This window comes from Telopea speciosissima, unplaced genomic scaffold (assembly GCF_018873765.1).
Source record: "Telopea speciosissima isolate NSW1024214 ecotype Mountain lineage unplaced genomic scaffold, Tspe_v1 Tspe_v1.0036, whole genome shotgun sequence".
NCBI classification, from domain to species: domain Eukaryota; kingdom Viridiplantae; phylum Streptophyta; class Magnoliopsida; order Proteales; family Proteaceae; genus Telopea; species Telopea speciosissima.
In genome coordinates, this window is record NW_025317372.1 from 118,934 (window position 1) to 129,440 (window position 10,507).

The 10,507-nt window shown below is 37.1% G+C and overlaps 1 long non-coding RNA gene across 1 annotated transcript; it reads left to right on the top strand.

The window, feature by feature from the left end:
* Nucleotides 1-371: 371 nt before the first annotated feature.
* Nucleotides 372-10,073, top strand: LOC122647378. Its single transcript, XR_006330860.1, has 3 exons — nucleotides 372-382; nucleotides 2,722-2,725; nucleotides 9,967-10,073. It is a non-coding gene; the product is annotated as an uncharacterized LOC122647378 (long non-coding RNA).
* The last annotated feature ends 434 nt before the right edge of the window (nucleotides 10,074-10,507 follow it).

A 10,507-nucleotide genomic window follows, 5' to 3' on the forward strand; every position in this document is an offset into this window, starting at 1 on the left:
GGACCATTCTGTCCGATTTTCTGAGATCGGTTTTTGGGTACCTTGTCTAGGTACTGTTGACACCTTCAAAGATCTATTTTAATGGTTTTGTCTAAATGGACTTAATTTTTTCAAATTTTATTTTTAATTACGATAGGCGATGGGTGTCCCAGTTTTGGGATTTGAGATACTTAAATGTATCAAAGTGACTTTAGTGTCAAAGTTGACTTTGTGAATAGGTTTTAGAATCTCCAATTTGACTGTAGAGGTTAGGATTGCAAAGTGTCATGATGGGATTAGGCAGGACCCACCAAAATGGCATGCCTAGTTTTTATTGTGATATTTTTGTAATTTAATGATACATAATTATATTAGCAGCAAAGTAGATAATGGTCACTCAAAGGTGACATTGTCAAGGTTTAGAAGTTTTTATGCACAAGAAATGGAGAAGCATGTCCTAGGGGTTTCTTATCACCCAAAGGTGGAGGAGATTTTCGAACATCATTGGCTTCTTGCAGTAGATGCACTAAGAAAACCAGTTTATTTTTTGACCCAAATGTTGAAAAATGTAGTACGATCGAAACTTTTGTTTGCTAGTTCTGATTGCTGGCGTGTTTCATTAGATGTGGGTATATTACACCAAAGTGTTGGTGACATTTGCCCAAAGGTGATGTCACCTAATTTGTAAAGGACAGTAATCTAGGGGTCCCTTCTGCCCAAATATGATGGAATTTTTGAAAATTGTTCATTTTACTGTAAAGTGTTAGTGACATTTGTCCAAAGATGATGTCACCTAAGTTAAGAAAACACATATTAGAAAGAACAGTAATCTAGGTGTCCCTTCTTCCCAAATGTGATGAAATTTTTTGGAGGTGTGGATATATCACACCAAGCATTGGTGATATTTGCCCCAAAGGTGATGTTACCTAAGTTAAGAAAACACATATTAGAAAGGACAGTAATCCCGAGGTCCTTTCTGCCCAAATGTGATGGAATTTTCGGGTGTTGTTCCTTTTGCGGTAAATGCAAATGAATAAGAGAACCAATGCATCCCTAGCCCAAAGGATAGGGATGTAGTAACGGTTGCAACTCTTATTCGATTTTATATTGGTAAGTACACTGATTATGCAATTGACTAGCATGTTTATTCATGTCTAATATCTTGTTAATTGTTTCTTCTTCCATGCATGATGTCATATTTGAAAATATTTTCTACTGTTCTTACTCGCATTGAAATAACTATAAGATAAGTTGTGGACCTAGAAGAAAATTTAGGATTATTGTCCAAACTTGATATGTTTAGAAACACTTTAGGAAATAAGATCAGGATAGAAAAATTGAAACATGAAAAAAGGTAGTTGTGTTTAAAAGACACTCGTGATGAAACTAAAGGTTTGGTGGTACTGAGCCACACAGAAATTCAGGCAGTTGTTTTAAAAGTTTAGTACAATTTACTTGGTGGTTTATTATTTGTTTTAGTTAATCAATGGGAGCTATTGCTTGTTTTGATTAATTAGTGAGAGCTCAGTATGAGCTTGTTTATTATGCTTAACTGTTTTGTTGAATGCTTAGTTTGTGAAGCATCGAAATTTGTGAATATACTTGTTTACGTTTGGTTTGTTGAGAATGGATATTATGTGTATGCATGGTTTGCTTATTTTAGCAGTTGTATGCATATGTTTATTGATATGTGAATGTTTCAAGGCGGTAATGCCAAGGTTTCATGGTGGTAATAACCAAAGGAGATATTTAGCCAAAGTTAGATATTAACCAAAATATATGGTGGTTTGTCCAATGGGTGGTGGTTAATATCAAAGTAAAGGAGGACCCATAAGGGCATGACAACAAGGAATATGTGATCATAGGTTGGTTGTCATGGTTAATTTTCCATTGCAATTCTGGTTAGCAAGTAGGCTTGTGTTTGTAACTGACAAAAAGTTATATACCGTATATTGAGGTGCATTTTCTGTTGTTGTTCTACATGATTCTATTTGTTGGCTGTTTCAAGGTTTTAAAGTTGTAGTTTGCAATGTGACTCATAGGCCAAGCCAGTAGGGAGATATGTATAATTAATGTAGCTCAAGTGAGAGATTGTAAGATATTTCCAATATCATTATAGACTTAATTAATTATACTCTATTCTATTGGTGTGGGTCTATGGGTGTATACCCGGTTTGGGACTACTTTAAGGTTAATGGGATATATTAGTCTTTTTCATTGTGATTGTGGATTGGATTAGAGTTTTGTATTTATTATAAGGAAAAAAAATTTTTGCCCAAGAGTGTGGCCTACGCCAGCACTCCCATGAGTCTATCTCTCTCTTCCCCCATATAAAAAGACACCTCTGCCCCCTTGTTTTAAGGAGGAGAGAGAGACACATGGGAGTGCTGGCGTAGGCCACACTCCCGGACAGAGAATTGCTTCCCAACAAACACATGGCTAGGGTGCCTCCAGTCACTTGATCACATTCTTCGTTCTTCCCACCAATGTGAGGGATGTGTGAGACAAGGAGACTAGAAAAGATCTTGATCACAGCTTCTTCGGCGAAGGATGACGACATCAAGGGGATTGTTCTTCTCCAACTTACGCGGGAGTAAGGTACATATTTTTTTTCCGTTCTTTTTATTCAATCGTGTTCTAGATCTCTGTATGGAGATGGATTAGGGTTTCACAAAACCTAAGAAATTTTCTAACAACAGTGTCTTACAAAGTTGTGTCTAACATTGTTGTTTGTAAACTTAGAAAGGTATTACCTAAGATCATTTCTCCCTTTCAAGCAGCCTTTATGCAAAGGATATAGATTGCTGGCAATACTATTATTCCACACAAAATTTTTGATTTCCTTAGATATAATAAGGGTAAGCGGGGTTGGTTGGCTCTCAAGCTTGACATGTTCAATGCCTACGATTTCATGGGGGGGGGGTTTGCGGGCTATTTTTGAGTTTTTAGGATTCAATTAACACTTGTGTGATTTGATCTCATACTTATTGTCACCTATATCTTTCTCTATTAAACTTTTAGGGCAGTAGTTTTTGTTTTTTCGAACAAGTTAGAGGTATTCGTTAGGGGTGTCTTCTTGACCCCTATTTACTTTTGTTAGCTATGGAGGGTTTGTATCATTTGCTTAAATTTCATCATGAGTTAAATATGTTTAAAATGATCAAGGGTGGGTGAGTTGCCCTAGAGATATCCATTTATTTTTTGCAGATGATACTCTAATTTTTATGTCCTGCTAATGAGGATGAGGCGCATACCATTAAGATGATTTTCAATCTATTACAAGACTTTTTTTTTGTTTTTGGGTGAATATCTATTACAAGACTTATATGGTCAACAGGTGAATGTTTCAAAAAATAATGTGATGTTTAGTTGGGGCAATTTTGAGGTAAATAAGGAGAAAGTTTTTAGAATATTACGAGTGGCTCCTATGACTGAGGACTCTCTCTACCTTGGAATTCTCATAGTTCCTAAAAAAGGGGAAAATCAATTTCAAGCCAAGTTCATGCTCGAGTTGTAGCTAAACTTGGATTGTGGAAGGTTTCCTAATTATCTCAGGCAAGTTACTCGGTCTTTATTAAATCTGCTATGAGCTCTGCCCCTACATTTTGGATGTTATGCTTTCAATTTCCTTCATATATTTGTAAAAAATTGGACTCTCCGAGTGCTCATTCTCGAGGTGGAAGTCCGATAATGAACTTTTGGTTCCTTCATTTATTGGGTCTAGTTATTTCTTCCTAAAGAGTAAGGGTTTTAAGATTTCAGAGTAATTGCCTTCTTAATAAAGCCTTGGTAGTTAAGTTGAGTTGATGCTTGTTAACTAGGCATGAGGATTTATGTTCTCAAATTTTGAAATCCAAGTATTTCCCGAAGGACAACGGTTTCCTCCACCCATAGAGGACAGTTCACCCACCATCCTAGGGTACAAAAATCCTAGCACAAACCCCTCCTAGGATTTTTGTATGTTCAAAAATATCCCCTGATACCCATTCCCACTCTCTCTTGCCCCTTGATGAATGGGATCCCATTCACCATGGGTGGAGGGAAACTCAATCCTTTCACAAATGCATGTTTTTTTTTTGTTTTTTTTATCAAGCTACTCTCAATAAAAAGGGTCTCTGATTAGGAATTGAAATTGTGTCCATCCTTCCTATCCTAAAATAAAAATGGTATGCTTGAAAGTTGCGAAGGGTTTCAGATTATCTATTTGGAATGATCAATGGGTCTCCACTATTTGGGGGTGGGGTTTTAAAATCCCTCTGTATTGTAATAGGAGGGATGGCTTAAGTCATGCTGGTGACTTAGTATGAGAGGTTAGTGGAATTATGGTTTAATATTCTCTGTTTTCCCTTCTCATATTGCTCAAGCTATAATTAAAATCCTTATTGATCCAAATCTTAAAAGTAGAACGCTTTTGTCCCTTGTCCAAAAAGGGGGAGTTGTCCACGAGAACGGTTCTCAATTTTCTAATCAAGGAAAGTTTAGCTTCCAATGTCTCTCATTGTCGACAACAACTCTGGTGTATGATGTGGAAACTTCAAATTCTTCCTAGATTTAAAATATTTTTTTGGAAAAACTTCATTTAACGGTATTGCTATAACTTCAAATTCCTCCTAGATTTTAAATAATTTTTTGGAAAAACTTTATTTAATGGTATTGCTATTTGTAATTAAGTTGTAGAGTTTCATCCCCCTTGCCTCTTGTTGTCCTTTGTGTAAAAACAGCAATGAATGTCTTTAGGATTTGTATCTCTTTTCCTATTTCTAAATGTAATTGATTTGTTGGAATCTTATAGATTTCATTTTCTTTCTATTGCTACTATTACCAGTTATTGCATTTGGATCTTTAGAAAATAAGTGTACTTTTAAGCAAGTGGACTTTTGTCCTCCGTTAGTGGTTTGAACCATCAATCAATGGATTGTTGACTTACATTATCTTGCATTCTTGCTTAGCCTGAATCTGTTGTTAACCTGTCATTTGCTTCTAGGGGGAATTTATCTCTTGCTGAGTGGCTTGCTTTGCCATCAGTAGATAAACCTCCTTTGATTTGTGATGGTAGTTTCAATCAATGTACCTCTACTGCTAGTTGGCCACTGTGGTTCTCTTTAACTTCAAATTTCATTCTATTGCTTATAGGGCTGCTCTTCAAAGCCTAGATTTTTAACTTGTGTGATGTAATAAGAGACTATAACGACCCCAGATTCTACAAACCAGGCCGGGGCCATAACACCAGAACAAACTGAGATCGTATAGGGAAATCGTTCATTCAATATTATAAATCATACAGAGCAGAAGAGTTAAGTAAAACTGAGTTTAACAACTTTTTCCAATTTATCATTCACTTAGTAAGTTCGGGAACGGCAATTGAACAAGAACGGATACGTACGGCAATTAAACGGACTAGACGGCAATAATACTTTTAAAAAATCCAACTTAATAAAATGCATACGACAATAATACGATACACATTTAATACGTGTTTAATACGGCCTAGACGACAATAATATTTTTTAAAAAAGGGCATATATTCATAATCAACAACTCCAAAATTATTGTTATAGAGAGAGGAGTTGTGAATTTTCAGCTGGCATGGTCTGAAAAACTCAGAATCAGGTACGGAGTTGATCTTCATCAATTCGCTTACATTCCGATTCAATTCTTAGTGGACAGTCCAGAATCAGAGAGAATTGATCTCCCATAACTCTACCCCTTAAATCTCAGACTCAGCAACTTAAAACCTACAACAGTGCTGGAAGCAGAGAAAGAAAGGCAAAGAACTTAAGTAATGCAAGTGAGGAGTGATGGAACAACCTTCTCTCGACTCTGCTTTAGTAATCTCTCTTCTTCACCAACTAAAGCATCAGACAGTGAATTAGTGAAGGGTTCCTTGCCGACTCCTAATTCGTACACTGGGACTGGAGGAGCACTTCAAAGAGCTTTCAGACACAGAGTTTGAAAGATTACAAAGACTCCCATCTGAAACTGACAAGGAAGGAAGAATTAGATGAAGAGGAATTTGGAAGAGTGAGCTTAAAGTAGAGCAGCAGAGTAGAGGTTCTAGTTCTTAGAAGAGACCCAATCATGGAGAAATTTCAGGATAAGCTTTAAGAACAATTTTCTTTGCAAGATGGGTCATAGACTAATAGGAATCGTGAGATCAAATAAGGGAAAAATACTAATCTGCTATGTATTCTCTTGTTTTTGAAGATTGAGAAGAGAAGAGAACCGTGAGGCCTTCAAGATTGAGAAGAGAAGCTTGTCGCCGTCGCCGTTGCCGTCACCGTCGAGGATTTGATGATTGCTGGTGGCTGTTGAATGGAGATGGTGAGGATGATTGGAGATTGGGGGGCAACTGCTAGGGTTCGAGTTCGGTAGTTTATAAATAGCAGAGAATGGAGAAAGGGAAAGTGAAATGATATTTCTGCTTGGGTGTTTTTTTTTTTTAAACATTAGGGTTAAAAAGTATAAAACTGTATAATACGCTAATTATATGCATTTAATACTCGAACGTTTAAAAAGCGCAATTTTTTGTAAAAATATATGGAAAAATGCGAGGACAAGTTTAATTGATCTAAACATTCGGGTACGCGTATACTAAGATCATTCATACAGAACAATCAAGATATCATAAGATATAGATAGATCTGATGGCACGTAATAAAAGTCTTGAACTATCAACTTCATTTACATTCCTTGTATTCCGAATATTTCAAAATTTACAGACACAATTCCTTCTCGTCTGAATCACTTCCAAAAATATACATCCACATACTGATTTGGGTTACAGACAAAACATCAGCATAAATACAAGCTCTTTCAGAATACATATGACAATAACTAAACTTCATCAGCTCTGGCAACTCTTTTGCCCTTATCAGTCCAGTCGTCATCTATTACAAAGATTAAACAATAGAGAGGTGAGGTAAAAGCTTAGTGTGTAAAACAAACTCAACCATGCTAATATTCCATTCAGTTTACATATATAATATTTGAGCATTGAAAATACTTTCATACATTATTCATTCATCAGTTAATAGCCAATAAATTTGCAATCATTAATTTTTCATCTTAATCATAAATGGAGACTTTGTCAGTTTCATTCATTTCTGTCGCTCACCTCACCTGGTAGTTTCTTGATCCTGGTCCTACCTCCTCGTTTCTTGGTATAGCCTCAACGGGTAGTTTCTTGATCTTAGTATCACCTCCTCGTATTTTAGCATATCTCACCAGGTAGTTTCTTGACTTAGCGTCAATTCCTCGTTTCTTGGGTCTAGTCGAAACCATTTGGCCAAAGGCAAGGTATCATTTATATTCATATCTCATTTCGTCTTGTTATTACCATGTCAATTCATTCCCATTTCTTACTTTCATTTCCATTCATATATTCATTCGTATAATATTCATACCATTTCATTAAGCAGATGTTCATTCACATGGATTACAGAAGCATTCAATTGCATCCATGCATTTAATGTTGACACATCATACTTTGCACTCAAAACTCAGTACAACGTATAAACATAATAGAATACTAACATTCATTTCATTCATACAACATATCAAACTACCATATCCATTGGTTAGATAGGTCTCGCTCACCTCAATTCTTGTCAATCAATAATCTTCAAAGCACTCTGATTAAATTGGGGCTCCTACATAGAGGGAAAACATCGTGATTACATAGGGTTCTAAGATCAATTATTGTTTATAAACAATCCCCTAACATTCTTGATTAAAACACCTCAAAAAGCCTCATTTTTGGTCATCCGAACAAAGGTCCGGTCAACCACCTCCAACCAATTGAAGTAGCCTAACTTTCTGTTTTTAGAAATTTTGCTCACAAAGAGCAACCAAGCGCAGTCCCACCGACCCCCTCTGGATTCAGCAGCATCCGGTCGACTGCCTCCACAAACTGGTTGACCGATTCCTACAAAATTCTGCTCCTAAGAGTAGTTCCTCCATGGTTTTGTAGGGAACACCCTGGGGTTTCTACCCCATTCTAGACTAATTCGTGAACCCCAACATCAATGCTCACAGCTGAGCTTACTAGAACATACACATTAACATCAAATTGACTAAAATCAACATCAAGTAAGGAATTGAAATATCTTACCCTTGATTTCACTACTCAATCCAAGACTTGTAGGTACCCACTTTCTTAGCTCAAATCCTCTTCAAAATTCTTTCCTCCATTTTTGTGTTCAGAAACATGCATCGAGAATCCTCTTCAAATTAGTGATTGCAAAACCTTAATGGACCATTTAAAACCCAAAAATCAAAATGAAACCACCTATCATCATGATCTATAGAGCTTACTAGTAATTCTTAAGCCACAACTATGGAATTTTAAATCCTTCTTCAATCTATTCAATTCCAGTCTCATGAGCTTCTTTGGGAAAGCCACAAATCCCTTGGAGAGACACAAACCCAGCTCATCCAAGGTTCAAATTCTCAATCAAGAACACTCCCACTCAATTATGAGCTCAATAATTACTAGTTTGGGATATGTTTGTTACTCCACAGTCCACAGTCCTCTTTAGAAACAAACAAAAGAACATACAAGGCTGGAGATATCGATGGAGAGTGGAGAGGTTATAAGGGGTTTAGGTTTAGAAGGAAAAAAGAATAAAAAAAAAAAACACAATACTTACAAGGCTGGAGATGTCGCCGCCTCGCCGGATGCCCGTGGAGGTTAAGGCTGGACCGCTGGAGACGTCGATGGAGAGTGGAGAGGTTAGAAGGAGTTTAGGCTTGGAAGGAAAAAAAAAGCACAATACTTACAAAGCTGGAGATGTCGGTGCCTCATCGGACGCCGATGGGAACCTTCTGGAACTGAGAGGGATCATGGAAGCTGGATTGCTGGAGATGTCGCCGATGGGGGTGGAGGTTGCTTCTCTCGCCGGTGGGGGTGGGTGCTGAAGATGGGGGTGTCGGTGGAGAGGAGAGGTTAGAAGCTAGAACTTAAAAAGGGGAAAGAAGTTTAGATTTTAGAAGGAAAAAGGGTAAGACGCCGATGGAGGATGGAGACTGAGAGGGAGGACTGAGAACGAGTCAAAGCTTAGAAGGACTGAGGTATGAGCTGAGCTCTGTCGGAGTCGCTACAAGTCGCCGTTGCGGTGCTTCTTTTCTCTTTTTGTTTTTTTCTTTTTGATTTTGGTATGTCCCACGAAGGTGATTAGGTGAATCGAGTTTGGCATTGGTATTTAGGTTTTTTATTTTTATGTTTTTAAATTTTAACATATGATTCCATGCTTCTCATAGCATGGAACCAAAAATGTACAACTAATGACAAATTTTCAATTAGAATAACTTAAAGTACATAAAAAAAGTTTAAAAAACAAAAATATAAATAAAACACCAAAAAGCGACCGTCTTGCTCACAAGGCATCGTAAGGCGTCACCTTGGTCACCTAGGAGATGCCTTGGTGACCGCCTTTCTTACATACCATAAGGCGCCCCATCGCCATACCCCCAGATTTCGGCCTAGATGCCACGGTGACGCTTTATAACTATGCTATACATAAAAGTCTCATGGCAGAAATTGTAATTCCTCCTTGCCCAAAGCCATCTTCCAATAATGCCCTTGAAAGTTTCCTTGCCCACTACCAATCTAACCAATATCCAAAGACTTACTTCCTAAGATACCCTTCTATTAATTTCACATTTACCTTGCTACCAAGTGGACCAACCTTGAACCAAAATCACAAGAACCAAACGAAACACATACATAGGACCAATAAACCCAATGAACCAATATAAATCCCCAACCTCTAAAATTGAACCAACTCAAGCAATACATTGCATAATCAAATTAAGCCATTCAATCATACAAAATCTCACTAATAAAACAGGGTCAACCCAACATTAAAATAAACCAAGTAGCAATAAAATAATAATAATAATATAATACAATAATCATTAAAATAATAGGTAAATAATCAACTAAATAATCCATACAATAAAATATAAAATAATAAACCAACATCCCAGCCACAGAAACCACATTATGACTTCAAAGCATCAAGATGTTGAGTTTTAAAGCTAGCAATTAGCTCTTTCAGCCAGTTCTAATCCATCCTCAAAGTGTTTTCTATTCAAATAACATCCTCCAACACTAACCAAATTCAAGGACACAGTTCATGAAGGTTTTAGATCAACTATACAAAAAAAAAAATCAAATGACGAGCAGGCATTTGCCTTCCAAGGTGGCAAAGCAAGGTTTGGAATGACATAATTACCTCTCACAGCACCAGAAAATCGCCCCTCTGAAACAAGATTCGAAAACTTGGGTCTCGGAGCCATCTCGGCCCAGCCCAAAACCGAGTTGGGCCGAGATCTCGCCGTGCACTTTTTTTTTTTCAGATTCAGAAGCCCATCTCGGTGGATTTTAGACCTCTTTTGGGTCTGAAAGTTGGTATTTAGCCTATTTTAGGTCATTTAAACACAATGGCACTATCAGATTTTGCATAAACAAAGTCCAAATAGGAGTTTCAGTTAGTGAGAAAGCAAGACAGACACTTATGCTAAAAAC